The sequence below is a fragment of the Furipterus horrens genome, unplaced genomic scaffold (assembly GCF_987537825.1).
Source record: "Furipterus horrens unplaced genomic scaffold, mFurHor1.1.pri manual_scaffold_9, whole genome shotgun sequence".
NCBI lineage: Eukaryota > Metazoa > Chordata > Mammalia > Chiroptera > Furipteridae > Furipterus > Furipterus horrens.
Genome location: NW_028327179.1, coordinates 19,118,964 through 19,135,956, shown reverse-complemented (window position 1 = coordinate 19,135,956; position 16,993 = coordinate 19,118,964).

Here is a 16,993-nt window from a genome sequence, read left to right as displayed (position 1 = left end):
AGTTTGCATGCAGTTCTTAGCGAGAGACGCCTCAGGTGGCTCGGCCATGTCAAAAGAATGGATGCAGGCCGTATCCCCAAAGACCTCCTCTACGGCGAGCTAGCAGAAGGCAAGAGGATGACAGGGCGCCCAAAACTGCGGTTCAAAGACATCTGCAAAAAGGACATGACACAATGCTCCATCAATCTCAACACATGGGAAGTTCAAGCAGACGACCGCCTAGCCTGGAGGCTCGCGGTCAGGCAAGGTACGTCACGCGCGGAGGCTGCGCGCAACGAGGAGGCGGTCCAGAAAAGATCGAGGCGGAAGCAGCGTCAACAGCAGCAACAACGGCCATCTGCCTTCACCTGTAACAAGTGTGGCAGGGATTGTCACTCCCGAGTCGGACTGCACAGCCATTCTCGGCGGTGCAGATAGACTCTCGGGAAGCTACGCCATTGTCTCTCGAGACGGACAGCTGCCGACGACGACGATATGTACCACATCTTCTTTATCCATTCATCTATTGATGGACACCTAGACGGTTTCCACATCATGGCTATTGTAAATAATGCAGCAGTGAATATAGGGGTGCATATAGCTTTTCGAGTTAGTGTTTTTCTTTTCTTCAGAAAAATGCCCAGAACTGAAATTGGTGAATTGTATGGTAGCTCTACTTTTAATTGTTTGTGAAACCTCCATACTGTTTTCCATAGTGGCTGCAGCAATTTATATAATACAAACCCACCAACAATGCATGAGGGTTCCCTTTTCTCCACATCCTTGCCAACACTTGTTGTGTCTTCTCTTTTTGATGATGGCCATTCTGAAAGGTGTGAGGTGATACCTCCCTGTGGGTCTTACTTGCATTTCCCTGATAATTAGTGATGGTGAGCATCTTTTCATGTGTCAGTTTGCCATCTGAATGCCTTCTTTGGAAAAATGTTTATTCCAGTCTTCTGTCCATTTTTAGTTGGATTTTCGGGGGTGCTTTAATGCTGAGTTTCATAAGTTCTCTATATATTTTGAATAATAACTCCTTATCAGATATGTCATTTGCAAATAACTGCTCCCACTCAATCGGCTGCCTTTTCATTTTGTTGATGGTTTCCTTCATTGTGCAAAGCTTTTTGGTTCAATGTAGTCACATTTGTTTATTTCCAAATTTTGTTGTCATTGCCCAAGGAGGCACATCCAAAAATATATTTCTAAGACCAGTGTAAAAGTGTTTACTGCCCATGTTTTCTTCTATGAGTTTTATGGTTTCAGATCTAACACTTAAGTCTTTAGTCTATTTTGAGTTTATTTTTGCTTATGGTATAACAAAATGGTAAATTTAAAACCAATCATATTACCATTTACATGAACTATAAATGATCTAAACACTAATTCAAAGGCAGATACTGTCAGAACATATTTTTAAAAAGTAACACCCAACTATATGGTACCAAGAAATGTTCTTAAAATATAAAGAAACAGATAGTGTAAAATAAAAGGAAGGAAATAGAGCTACTATACAAAAACTACTCTTGAGAAGGCTGAGATTTGATATTAATATTAAAATGTCTGTTCCTGGCTCTATTAGCCAAGTGTCACCTAGGCTTTGCTTCATTCTGTCTTACTAGTATGACTTTGTAGACTTACCTACTTGTACTCACATTGCAACTACCCAGCCTGGCCCAGCTCCTGTGCTTCTATCTGAGCTTCCTATCCCCTGGTGGAATTCACTTTGAACCAGACCTCATGCCACTGCAGGGTCCTGTGAGGCCATTCTGCTTTGTCAGGGCCACATGACTTCTTGGTTAAAAACAGAACTAGCCCCACCTTAAGTCAAAATCTCCATCTGTTTCCAACAATCCTTTCTTCTCTAGTCCCAATTATTGAGTGCTAGGTCAAAATTAATGTGGCTTTATCCTGGGTAGCAGTAAGTGCTGCCGTAGTGCTTAAAAATGAGCCACAGCAGGAATTAGTTTCTGCTTCTACCCGCCCCCACCCCCACCCCTGGAAACACATTGGAGACACATGGAAAGACAGAAGGACTCCATCCTTTGCCCAGCACTGTCGAAATTCTCCACCCAGGAAAATCCTCCACCTAGCATCATATTTTTGGAATAAACATTCTTTCAAACTAAGCTATTTCTATTATTACACTTATATCACTGACCGTGATTTACTTGTATCTGTATGGCACATTGCATTTTTTAGAACAGTTTCAGCTACTTTATCCTTTCTTGTGTCCTCCTCAGATTAAGGCTGTAGAGAAAGATTACCAAGGTTTAGATAAAGGGTCCATCATGGGTTAGCTATGTGAACTTCGGGTAGTTACTTAGACTCATTATGTTTCAGCTACTTGTACAATAGTAAATGCATAGATTTTCAATTAAAAGTAGGAAAATAAATCTGAGAGGTATGATACAAGGTGCCTGAAGTCACCAACAGAATAATAGACCATAGATTACAGTTTCAAGTTTTTCTGTGTATTTTCCATCACTTCTCAACACTTTGACTGCTACAACTCTAGCACAATCTCTTACCAGGTTTGTTAGGCAGCTTTTTAAATAGCTGGTAATGATCTTCACCTCCTGGTAGTCACACCCTTGTACAATCTCTTCACCAGTTCATGCTGAATTTAATGAATTATTTCTAACAAACATTAGGCCAAATTAATAGGATATCATTTTAGAGGTTAGGTTAAAATATTATGACTTCCTTTCTCTCTCTCTTTCTCCCTCCCTCTCTCTTCTTATTTTCTCTCCTGAAATAAGCTGCCATATTGTAAACTCCTCTATGGAGAGGATCATATCACAAAGAACTGAGAATATTCTCTGACCAATATCTAGAGAGGAATCAAAGGCCAAAGTCCAACAACCCACAAGGGACTAAATTCCTTGTGAGTAAGCTTAGAAATGAATCCTCTCCTAAACAAGCCTTGAGCTGATAACTTAATTGCATCCTTATAAGAGACCTTCAGCCAGAGTGCCCAGCTAAGCCACACCCAAATGCTTGGCCTGCAGAAACTGTGAGATAATAAATGTTTGTTTTTTTCAGCTACCAAGTTTGGGGGTAACTTGTTACATAGCAATAGCTAACAAAGACACCTAGATTAAGGCAACAGCCTTCTAATTGGTATCCTTACTTTTACTCTTGACCATCCAGAATACTCAGACTTCTTTTAAACAGGCCCGAATAAGTCATTCCTCAGCTCAAAAACCTACAATAGCTCCCTTTTCTTTTAGAGTAAAAATCAAGGCCTTTATAAGACCTAAAAGATCTTACAACTCTCCTCTTCTGTGACTTCAAATCCTACTACTCACTTGCTTACACTCCAGCCACATAGGCATAGTCTTCATAGCTGTTTCTCACACACACTGGGTGGGCTTGCACGCTGCCTTTGCATCAGCTGTTGACTTTCCTAGAAATGCTCTTCTCCCAGATTCCCAGACAACTTACTCCCATCATATATGGAACTAAATATCACCTTCTGGATGAGGCCTAATCTGATCATCACATTGTCAATTGGGCCTCTATCTCCTACCTCCATTTCTAATCTCTCCCCACGCGGCTTGTCTTTATCCACAGCACTCACCAGCTTCTCACTTAGGGCACACTTGACTACTTTATGGTTGCTATTGTTTATTAGATCTTTCCTCCACAAAAACGTAGACTCCAAGAGAGAAGGGATACATTTTTTGTTTCTGTTTTTTAGTGAGTGACTAATAAACTAACCTGCTCTCATAATAATCTAGAAAGAGTTTATGCCTGTCTTGTAGCATGTAAAAAAATCGTTAACATGGACTCATGTCAGGTACACTCCTTTTTACGATTACTCTTCATTTAACATCATAGTTTTCAAGATTTTTGAAGTGCTGATTAGATTTTAGAGGCCAAGGTGTATTGAGTCTGTGGTGATGGTATTGGCCATAACTACCACTCCAAGAGGCTTTTATCAACACGCCAGCATGTTGGAGTTAAAAGGATGAAGAGAGCTTAAAAACCAAAACCACTAATAGAAACTAAAAGCTTGAAAGGCGTTTCCTTATTAGATGTATAAAGCAAAATAAAAGCTCACAGCACACATATGAGAATATGAGATATGAAATGAAGGTATTTGGCTGCCAAATGCGTTTTACACTATAACATACTTCCCTTGTTGTTTGGAAGCATGGACTGATCCCAAGGCATTCTTTACATTTATCAGAAACTTGATTTTGAACAGTAATTCAATTTCTTTGTTCAGTTTTTATGGGCTTATGTCATACCTTGATCCTAAAACCAATTTCTCTGATAACAGAGGCAGGATTCAACTTGTCAGGTACCCACAAATAAAGGCCTCTTTTATTCTGCTCATTTCCTTCTTAGTTGAAAGAAGGAAATGTGTGAGCAACCTGATTCCCAAGATAGCCTTTGTCCAAGTAGGGGTGCTGTATGTTAGTTACCTAGAGTACTCCAAGCGCAACGACCCCCCCCCCCCGTGTGTGTTAATAGGCTGTAAAGCTTAACAGTCCCAAGTGAAGCAACACCTTTGTGCTTTGATACTTGAATTCCGGCTGCCATGTAGCTACAACTCCACTTCTTGCCCTTTCCCTCCCACCTAGGTGGACAAGCCTGCACACACACACACACACACACACACACACACACACACACACTCACACACAGAAACTCACACACACTGAAGTAATGTTCTTTTCCAAAGTTGCTATTGGACTCTCTTATAACTCAACAGCTGTGTAGTAATAAGAGAGATCAGGGAAATTGAATGTTTTATATCTAACTATTTTTAAGATCTCATGCAAATGATTTCTGGACTTAACCACAGTAATGTAACACACACACACACATACACACATCAAAGCATTTCTTAGTTTGACAAAAGAAGAAGTCAAAGGCTTGTCCCCAGACACAGTCATTAATGAAGGACATCAAATGAGTACAACATGAGTCAATGAAGTCCACACATTCCTCAGGCTAAAAAACTTGTGGGCTGTGTGATTTGATCTAGACACTGATCTGGGGACACATTGGTCCTGCTGACACTACCAACTCAGCTGCACATCAGAGGAATGAGTTACCTGGATGTACGTGCCGCACTGCCCTGTGAGGCTTCCCCCAGAGCTGACCCCTTTGAATCCAGAGCAGCCCTGCCCCCAGCAACACACATGTAGGTGGGGGAAGAGTGGACAGAAGATGAAAAAGGGGAAGCATAGGATGAAGGATGAAAGCAGGCGCCGTATCATCCTAGAGAACAGCATCACACCTGAGTGCTTGAAAAGAAGCCGGGCCCATTAACCTCAGCCTCGTATCACTCAGTCTTTGATGACCACTGTCCCTGGTAAGGGCAAGAACATCACTCTTCATGTGGAACATTCATCTATTCAAAAACTACTTATTGAGGGCCTAGTAAGTGTTGGGGCGGAGGACTCAGGGGAACACATGGCAAGTCAAGCTTCCTGCCCACCCCTCCCCAACCCTCAGCCCCACGAAGCAGTAGATGCAAATGCTGGAGCCACTCAGTTTTGGGTTTGAATCATAGCTCACCCACTGACCAACAGTGTGAGTTTGGGGAAATTTGCTTAGTTTTTCTAAGCTTCAGTTTTCCCATCTATAAAGTGGAGATTAAAGTATTACTTATCTCCAAGGGTTATTGTGTGAATTAAGTAATATAAATGTCAAGTGCTTTAGAAGGTTGTCAGGCACATTCAGTAAATATTAGCTGTTGTCAATTATTATTGTGCTAGGTACTAGGTACACAGGAGAGAATGAAGCACGCTGTCCCTGCCATTGTGAAGCTTATTTTACTGGGGTGACAGACAACAGGCAATAAAATAAATGTGTAGTAGGTCAAATGATAGCAAGTAATATGGGCAAAAATAAAGGAATAAAGAAAAGTAAAAAATGATGAAATGAATTCACATGGACAATAAAAGAAGGGAAGCATGATTAATACAATGTGTATTCTCTAACGCACCAGACAACCAACCTCAAAAAGCAGAACAGAATCACCCTACTCTGCCTTCTTCTTTCATGCAGAAAATAACTTCCTTGGAAGTCACCTCTGCTAAATCGTAGAGATATCTGAGAATTGAGAGTATTGTTCTTATTTATTTTCTCTTAGGAGATTGCCATTATTCTGCCATTTGACACCTCCAGCTGTAAATCTACTTGGTATCCTAGCAATTTGAAGACACTCCAGTTTAAAAAGCACTACATGGAACAAGTTTTTTCTTTGATTTCACTCATGATAAAGGGTCTGAAAACACTAGAACCAACAAATGACACATATACACCACATAGTCACACACCGTTGAAAAGATATGAGACCATAATATCACCCTGACTTTGCAAGAAACAGCAGGCAAAGCAAATTCGACTTGAGATGAGAAACCAGATACATAGTATATCTCATTGCTCTTATCAATATAATCCCCAGAGAGTATCTTTAAGTGGCTTCTAAAATCGTATTAATTATTAAAGGGAAGCCTCAGGGGCGAGAAGAACTTACCAGTCAGTTTTATTTACCCTCCTCACCTGCCGTTTGACTGGGTTTATTTAAGTCATAACCAAGTCTCCTGCAATGGAGGATCTGGGTTGCTTTGTGGTCACATGTGGAACATATTATATATCCACATCAAATGTAAATGTGGTCTTCTTTAGTGAAAAACAATGTCATCTCCCTAGATTTAGACTATGCTGACCCTGTGAGCATATGAAATTTAAGTCTACATTGAGTCCACAAATTAAAAAAAAAAAAACTTTAGAGAACCCATAGGGAGGGGAGAGTTACTTAGACCTTCAATAGCACTTTATAATCATTGCTCATCACCAAAAAAAAAAAAAAAAAAAGCAAACAAACAAAGTTTAAAGAGCAAAAACATGTAACGATTCTCAATATTTTGGCAAATATCACTTTGGTCCAAGAGGTTGTTTTCCTTTATCCACGCAAGAACAAAGAGAGAAGTCCTCAACACCAGTTGAGAACCGAGACACCCAAAGTTCACTTTGTGTCATTGGGACAGAAGCCAAAAGGACTCATCCCTAGACCCAGGGCAGGCTTCAGGGGCCTGTGACCAGTGTGCTCGTACACTGTTCCTTGCTCAAAAGGACCGAGCACTGGTACTTAATGGTCTTGGATCACTGCCTTGAATTTCTTAATAAATTTAGCTTTGAATTTGTGTGGGGGATTTGCAGCCTCCCATCTTTCCCAGATGGGTTCTGATTCAGCTGACCCAACCCCAGACACCTGGGCTCCATCTGCTTTCTCCCTCCTTGCTGTCCTCCTTGTGTCTGCTTCTGCCCTGGGATGGGAACCACTGGGTCAAGTCCATTGTGCTTTGTCCTGGGAGATGCCTGGGTACTGGGAAGGTCAGGGTCAGGTGTACCCACTGTCCCAGCATCCTCCTCCCCCTCCCCCATGTGGCTGGCAGCTCCACCATGCTTTGAAGGGGTGACTTTGGGGGCCATCCTCTTGCCCTCAGGGATCCAGCTGTGCACCCCAATGTGGAGACTACAGAATGTTGGGGGTCCCCAACCCCACTGAAGGGTCCAATACTCAGTTTCTTCTAGGACCTCACTGTTCCCCTTCACTAGTTCCTGAATTTAAAACCCCAGTTGCTATCACAACCTGTTGACTCTCTTCCTTTAGAGTCTGGTAACTGAAAGGACTCATGAGTGGCTGGGACTTGGGGGGCACCGAAGTGCATGGTTACCTTGATCTATATCGCCAAGCAAATTGCTGGGGTAGGTGCGTTATGGATCCATCTCAACTGAGGATGTGCTTATTAGTGCTTAAATGCATGTGAGCCTAGGCTGGGGCAAGGCAGGTCAACTGTGGAGTCATCTACAAACGTTTCGCAGACCGTCCCTCGCAGACCGTCCCTCACAGACCACAGCCAGGAGAACCACGTGCTGCTTATGTCTCCTCAACTCTCACAACTTGGTTCAGGTGAAATCCAGCCGCAGAGAATTCTAAATGTTCCTCAAATACTTTGGATGCAAGAACGTGAAATCAACAAGGGAGTCCTGGTGAGCAACACAACAAAAGGGGGAAATATCAGTTCTTAAGTAGAAGTTACTTTCCTGTTTCTCAAATCTTTTTTTTTTTTTTTAAGATTTTATTTACTTATTTTTAGAGCGAGGGGAAGGGAGAGAGAAAGAGAGGGAGAGGAACATCAATGTGCAGTTGCCTCTCACATGCCCCCAACTGGGGACCTGGCCTACAACCCACGTATGTGCCTATAAAAAAATTATAACGTTCTAATTGATTCCCATTGCCACCATAGGAAAATTATTTTTCATTCTTATTTTGCTGATGAAAAAAAACTGAGGTTCTTAGAGGTTAAGGAACATACCCATGAAAGAAACATGAAAGATCAAACTTGAAACCCAGACTCTCTAAAATTGATGGCATTTTTGTGATCCCATATATAATAATTCTGTTAAGTTATGCTTTGTTGAAAACCAACAAAAATATGACCCCGCAATTTTCATTGTTTATAAAAACCAAGGTTTGCTTCTTGCTCATTGATGTCAGTTGCAGATGCCTTTCAGCTGAACTCCATATCTTCTTCATTCCAGGGAAGCCTTCATCATAGAAGTGAGTGCTGCTCTTGGCAAAATGAGAAAGGCCAGGGCTCATGCAATGGCTTTCAAGACTACCAATCAGAAGTGACAAAGCAAGTCATGTGGTCAGGCTGCTTTCAGGTGCTACTGAGAAGTGATACTTCTTTTCTGAAAGAACAGGTGGGGCGTATCTAAGCATCTCTGCAGCTGAGACGATTTTTGAGCTCTGGGGTATTGTTATTGTCTGATGTCAGCAGGAGCGCCAGCTATAAATGTTCATGGCGTTCAGATGCAGGATATCAATGGTACATAGGTCAAGAGATATGGGAAAGCAGACATGTCTCTCCGGAGCCTTAAAAGTGTAATCACAGAAGGATATGTTCAGGTTTGGGGCCCGCCCTCGGCCTGAGACAGAGGTACTCATGGGACCTTTGATAATTTTATATTTGTGGGACCCAGCCTAAGGGAAATGCTGCAAAACCCAGTAGCAGTTATTGCATAAATCAGCACCTTTGAACTCCCAAACTGTGTGGGAAATCGGTTGCAGAATGATCATCACTAGTGATCAAGTACTATAGTTTTTAAATAATTGGCATTTAAAAGTAAATGCCAGTAAATGTAAGGCTATTCTTCAAATGCTAGCATGCTGATGCTTTCTGGAACAGGAGAGAAAGGGGTGCACAGCGATACTACTTCCTTGAGAATTATGTTTAACCATGATTACACCCATGAGTGTGTATCACATCTGTGAACTTCAATTTTCATATGTGCTGTGGTGGAAAGATAGGTTGAGAACCACTTAGCTAAACCACAGCCACATTTATCACAGCGATATCACTGTGAATAATTTCATGTGTGTTTTCGCTAGCCAAGCAGTACATCCCAATAACAAGAGCCCTACTTCCCCTTTTCCTTCTGTGCATGACAGCTTAGTCACATGCTATTAGAAACAAGTCATCATCTGGCAAAGGGCCAGATGCACAGACAGGAAAAAAATCTGATGAGAAATCCATAGCAACGAATATTGAGATATGGAGAAACAAAAAGGCATTCCATCTATTAATGTCCTAAGATATAAGCAGACAGAAAGCACTTGCTAATAAGTATCATAGAGCTTACAGGCTGCCCAGAAAGAATTAACTGAAGCTAATAGGGTAGAAGGACTAAGGCTGTGGCACCATCTAATGATTAGATTACTCCCACAGCTTGACCCAAAGCTGGGGGAGCAAGCAATGAGCAATATTTGTGGTCAGGAATTCTGGGGAGCAACAGAATAAAAGGCTTCCAGAAACAAAGTCCCAGAGCTGAGCCTTCAAAAACGGAGAAAAGGAATTAGTTGTTCAATGACCAGAATAAACTTTACTTCCCTTGATCTCAAGTGTTTGGGGGTCACCTACTTTAAAAAGTTAAAAGACACCAAAAAAGCACAAGTAAACTTCAGATACTGTGTTCCTCAGTAGAACCATAAAACTGACTAATCTGAGTTTACATTTATGATGGTAGCTGCTTCTGAGCAAGGGAGGAAACAAAAGACTTGTATTTCTCTAAAAAGGCAGGCAAGCCTCTGAAACCCTCCTCAAAACAAAAAAAAAAAATTGATGTACACGCCATCATCATTCCCTTTGATGTCAATAGGGATTAAATCTCAAAAACATACAAAGCAAGGAAATGTCAGTATTTCTAGCTGTTACAGAAACAGCCAAGCTGCAGACAGCTATGCCCGGGAACTTCCAGCAGATAAGTGACTCAAATACATTTCCCCATGGCACAGCGTTCTGTTTTCTTTTTACATTTTTTTGTATGCTGGCTGACTGCTTTCATGAAAGATTTGGTCAGATAAAAACCTGCCTTTCTTTATATATATAGTAGCTCCTATGTTAAATACTTTCTAAAGCCTCTGTCAATGAAGGCACATTTGTTAAGTGAAAATATAAGTATAATTGAAAATTAGTTATAATTTCTGAGAGAATAAAAATCTCTTTGATTTTCTCTAGGAGTAAACAACTTTCTATAGGATGTGGGGAGAACACACACATCACTCCACAAACTCAACTATGTGTGCAAGAACTTTTGTAACTATCTATATACTAAAAATAATGTCATTTTGTGATGAGCTCCCAGGAGGCCAGGCAGGTAGGAAATTTTAACTCGGTCACTTGGGTTTCCTATCCAGCCAAAATCAACATGAGTTCATGGCATAGTTCCAGGACCCTATGTAGTTCCAAGGTACCTTTATGGCAGAAGCGGACTTCTAGTCACTGGTCCTCTACCCATAAATTTTACACCATTTCCAAATTACTGTTAGGTAATTTTCTTTTCTAGTCTCCCTCCTAGCATAGAGAAAGCTTCTTCTATTTGGGGAGAATAATTATTGTTGATAGTCAAACAAAAGGTAACTCTAAATAAATGAGGTTATTTATTTTCTGTATAATTAATATATAGGTCTGCAGCTTTTTAAAAGGATTGTTTCTAATGCTACAGAAAGGCAGTGAGGCATCAGGTTATGAGTATGAACTCTGGAGCCAGTCTGCTTGGCTTTGAGGTGTGACCTTGGGAAACTTATTTAACCTGTCATCACCTGAGTTTCTTCATCTGCAATATGGGGAAAATACACCATCTCCAAGGAGCTGGTCTGAGGTTCAAATGAGTTAACACACTATATAAAGTATTCAGAACATAATCTACCATTTTATAGGCACAGTAAGCATTACTATTTTTATTTCTAAAACATTGAAAATTAAATGTTAACATGTATATTACACATTTACTTTTCATACATTCAATAAAGGACTATTGTGAGTCTTATGCTGAAGCGTCCATGATAAAGAAGAGCAGGGCCGTGTTGAGTTACATAAGTCAGGATGCTTGAGTCAGTGAAGTCCTTTGAAAGAGACACGCGCAGGATGAGGGAGAGGTCAGGGGTCCTTTAACCATCCTGGGAGGCGGGTAGGAGGGACTACCTAGAGGAACGAGACGGAGTTTATCAGGCAAAGAGTAGAGAAAAGCTCTTCCAAGAAGAATTACAGCATGTAAACCCTTGAACTAAAAAAGAAGTATGACTTTATTTGGAAAATTGCTAACCATGACTAGGAGACTGAGCAATATTATTGCTTTAGAGAAAAATAAGTTTCAAGACATAGAACCAAATCATTAAAGCCCTCGTGGGCCCAGTGGAGGTGCTTGTATGTATCCTGGAGGCCAGGGGGCGCTGTTGAGGAGTAGCATGAGCCTTCAGTGAGCGCTACAGAGGTGTCCCTGCGGGAGATGGAGGGACCGACTGCAGGATGAAGACAGGGGCAGGGGCCCTTCGCAGGTAGCCATTACAGCCATCCGGGTTGGAAAAAAAAATTTTTTTTAACTAAATTGAGGTGGCATGGTGCTAAAGAAAAGAGGAAGACTCTGAGAAATGTTAAAGTCACAAAAGCAGTAGGTCTACTTTTCAGGAAGAGGACGCAGAGCTCCTGAAGAGTATCTAGAGCAGTGGAAGGAGAACCAGGAGGCAGCCAGAGCAGAAACAGTGTCAAGAAGATGGAATTCCTAGGGCCAAAGATGCAGATGGGCCCGGAGGACACGGACAAAAGAATGTTCTATTGTTTACACATCCATCATTCTGCCTCTCTTCCCACCCCTTTCCATCCCACCATAAAAATCTATTGGAAAAAGAGGAGAGTAAAGGACCAGGGCATTTTTCTTTTGATCTTTACCATAATTCCACAGAACCAATCATTTATTGCCTGGAAGTTGGTATCACTACTTATTAAAGTTTTCAGCCTATGTTCACTGACGTCTACAAATATGCAGCGAGGTCTGTCTAGAAAGTATCCAGCCGTGTACTATGAAGAAATAGACATTTATTGAAGAAGATACAAGATGCAAGAAATGTTGTACATAAGACAATAATGCCTCAGTCCCCTTCAAGATAGGCACCTTGGGACCTCACACAGTTCTCCTGATCACCATCAACTGCCCTATATCATATTTTCCTGAATATCACTGATGGTCTAAAATCTCTTCCTTTTCAAAGGGGATTTTAGTTTTGGGAAAAGCCAGAAGTCACAGGGTGCCAGATGTGGGCCATAAGGGGCCTGAGTCAGCTGAGTGATTTGATGCTTCTCCAAGAAATTCTGCACCAGATGTGATGCATGAGCTCACACATTGTCATGGTGAAGCTGTCAATCACCCCTTGTCCGAGCTGGAGCCTTCTGAATCATCCAAATAGTTTCCACAGAGGAACTTTAAGCTTAAGGCAAAATTTAATGCAGATTTGTTGCTCTACTCAGTCATTTTGAATGTGATGGCCACACAGTACACATGCTCACTCAACAGGTGTCTACCTCCCCCACTGACTAGTACAGTGAAGTAGTCATTGTTCATGCATGTGCATTCCAGCCACTCTCCTTGGTTGCCAGGTTACACTGATGTCATGCAAACCATTCTGGTTATATTAACAATGGCTGGACTTTTCTCAGACAGACCTTGTATATCTGTCCACCTTATGGGGGAGCAGGTGGGTGTGGCACTGAAAGATGACACATGTTCACAAAGCCATAGGGGTGTTGGGGGAAACAACACTTGCTTTAAAGCACATCCATCCTTTTGGGGTACAGGTAGGGAGTACAGACCAGAGAGAACGAATCCCAGAGCTGAATCCCCTCTCCAGCAGAGGATTCCCCAAGTCTTTGTCTCAGACTGAACTGCTGACAAGGAGAAAGGAGACAAAAGACGAGCTGGTAGCCTTTAGGTTCACAGTGGTTTGTAGGCTTGTGGCACATGACATCACTTGTGGAGCGTTGAGACCCTGGCCGCCTGGTATAAGAGCCAAACATCAGCACATGTTTAAGCTTTCCAGGTGATTCCAATGTGCAAACAAATTTAGCACATCAATAGGACTGTGTAGCCTCAGACCACGGATGGGAGGTCATCTGCCAGACTCAGTTCTCCAGAGTCCCCAGAGAGGCCGGTGGTCATTGCAGGGCGTGGAGGATGCTCCTGACTCAGTGTTGTTGGGCGGGGCCAGCAGCAGCCAGTTCATGCAGCTGCAAAACCCCCACCCCCATGTCAGCCAGAAAGAAAGGGAATTAGCCACTTATGAGATACTGCTTAGAGCAAAACAGTTCTTCCTTATGTCCCTTATATATTTTGTGATTCATTCCAAGGAAAGATTTTGAATTGTTGAGGATGTAGACATTGTTCTGTAAAGCCTGGCAGCAGTCTGGACGTGTATGGGAAGCTTGGTGACAATGCAGACTCTCAGGCTCCACCCCAGACCTGTCCCACACAATAGATCTTGCTGGATAGTGCAGATGTATTAAAAATATCTTTACTGTATTGGAATATACACCGGAGAGGAAGAAATATTCATAAACTGACATCTGAGAGAGATTTGGGGAAAGAAAAACAAGCATGTCAGAGAGGGGGAGTTATAGAAGCTTTATTCATTGAAATTGCTTTTTGCTGTTTGGTTTGGTTTTATGATTATCACCAGAAAGTGGCTACATTGGGTAAGGATTTATTAAAACTTTAGGGAGAAAAACTGAGGGATCAACCAAAATCTTAAAAGCAACTCAGTAAGAATTTCTGCTGTTAGCCCAATAATTAACTAAATGAATCTAAAGGATATTGGTTACCACATAGATTTTCATTGTCTCTGTTTACTAATGTTCAAAATTATGCATTCAAGTTGAATCAGAATAATAGTCTTCTCTTGCTCAAAATTGTGTCATCTGAAGATCCTTGAGATCAAATCGCGAGTTTTTGTTGCACACAGTTAAGGATCATTTACCACTAGGTGGCAATGTTGGCCCAAAAATGCTAGACACCAATGTCAACATTCTCTTTTGCTGTATTTTGTGGCTTATTTAAATTTGTTTTTCAAAGGTTAGAGCATCTGAAAAAGCTAGAGATTGCACTGCTGTGCAGAGAAGACTGAGAAGTGAAACGTCTGGATTTAGAAAGCTATCAGTAAAGGGACAATTGAAGAAGAAAGAAAAGACCCTGCAGGGAATCAGAGACACCATCCCAAAGAGCAGTTCAGGCTGGGGAATTCAGGGGATGGTCAGCCAGGGAGGAAATTCAGTGAATCTGGGCAAGCAAAGGATTCCTGATCCCAGTAATACCCGCTAGGAGATTGCTTGTCCTGGAGTGCTCAGTGCTCCGATAGCACCTTGCTTGGTACCCTGAGAGGGTCCGAGGGAGCTCTGATTGCAGGCGAGCCAATCATTCGTTAGAATGTCTCTGACTTGTCCTGTACCTAATTCCTAGCTACTATCTTCAACGTCTGCCTTTTCCTACAGAGTCCTGGTTTTGCTGCGCCCTGGGACTAAGGACGTAAGCCACCCCTAGGGATTCATGCAGCTGAGCCTGCTTCTTCACTTTGATGCTTCGGCCTGCATCTCCGACCAACCTGACCCTAGTTTCGTGGATACTTGCAACCTCTTCAATCCCACTCCTGCTAAATCGTGTTTCACCTTGGGACCCCACACGCAGATGCTTTAAGCAAAAATGATCAATTTTTAAAGCTGCAAGTAATTTAAAGTCGTCATTACATCAATCACTTTGCTTTTTCAAGAGAAAGTAAGAGGATAGCAGCAATAATACTTAATATAGAAAATGTTAGGTAGAGGGGACTTATCATCCCCTGTAACAAAAGTCCGGCTTTCCTGGGTCGTTGATTCAGTGGCTCAGCAACACTGCCCAGGCCCGGTTCTTCCTGCTCTGCTGTCCCCAGAGTGCTGGCTCAGATGCCTTGCTAGAGCCAGGAAAGCTGTATCGGTCCCATGCACCATGGCCTCACACAGCAAAGTCTAAGGCTTGGGTCATTTTACCCTGTGCATCTCCTACTGAAAATGAACAAAACTTGTTCAGAAAGCTACCAGCAGACCTATTATCACAATTTCTTGGCCAGAACTGGGTGCCGGCCAATCCTTCGTGAGTCACTGTTGAGGGAATGGAACCACCCTAATTGGCTTTGGCAAATCAGAAACTGTCTCGCAGAGAGGAGGGGTGGGCCCTGGCAAACCAATTGAGGTCCTTCCAGCAGACAAGAGAGAGAACAGGGGGCAAGCTGACCAGCACTGATTGCTGCCTTGGGCACTGAAACCAGGCACTAGGATATTGATGTGCATGAGGAATGGAAAAGATCAGAAAACGGGACATCCAGGCAACTCCGAGTCAAAGAAAATTCCTTGAACATTGGACATTAGTCCCACCATGACCTTCCCTAGTCGGCTGATAGGCAGCTGCCAGTTTTCACATCATTTCCCAGCATCTGCATTCTGTGCTTAGATCTGAGCATCATTGCTCCCTCGTCAAGCTACTATGAGCAGCAGCTTCTCATAATAAACCAAATGAGGGCGGGAGGTCAAAGGCAGGCTCCTAACTTTTCATCCATTGATTCATACACTGAGACTAAGCAAGCACTATCGCGTGTTCACTGACAAATTCACATTCCATCTGTATGGAATCATAAAAGCCCTTTTTTAGCTAAACCAAGATGTGTCAAGACTGGGTAACATGCCTCCTAGAACTTTCTCTAAGCCAATGGTCCTCACTCTTGGACATGCACCAGAAGCACCTGGAGGTCTGGCCTCCACCCCCAGAGTTTCTGATGTGGTGGGGCCTGGATGCGGTCCAAGAATTTGCACATCTAACAAGCTCCAGGAGATGCTGGGCCTGCCCATCCGGAGACTTTGAGGACCACAGCTGTAGACAAGTCTGAGAGGCTGTTCATGGAGCCCAGAATTGTTACAACCTTTGCTGTAACCATTGTTGTGGTGGACGCTTTCTAAGCCTCAAAGGCAGCCATAAGACCTACCTCACTCACACAAAGTTGATTTGATTTCTATTTGTTTCAAAGGTGTATCCTAAACATCTATATTTGCATAGAGTGGGTCCTAAACCTTGGGTACACTTCTAACAGACACATACACACAAACACACATACATACTCACACAGACACTCACATACTCTCTCACACACACATACACACACAGACACTCACATACTCTCACACTCACACACATACGTACACACACACTCATGTACTCTCATACACACAGACACACATGCACACACAGACACGCATGCACACACATACACAAACAGACAAGCCGGCTTTGGATGCTCAGGTATTCCCTTACTTATTAATTAAAGAATATGTTTACCGAATGCCGTGCCACTCCCTGTGCAAGGGTTTCCTGGAGGAAATGAACATGCACATAGGCCCTCCCCAAAAGGCCTTATCTGCCCTCAGAGAAGCCCAGGACTTCCACACAGGTAACCACAATGCAAGCCCTCGATGAAAGCCTGAAAGCCCTGAAGGAGGTGCAAAGTGAGAAGGAGTTGCAGGAGGTGAAACTATGTTTTAAACTCAGGAGAATAAAAGAAGATTTCAAGACAAGGCATGTGATAGCTAAATGGACCTTTACAAAGTGGATAGAATTGAGGCCCAGGGGA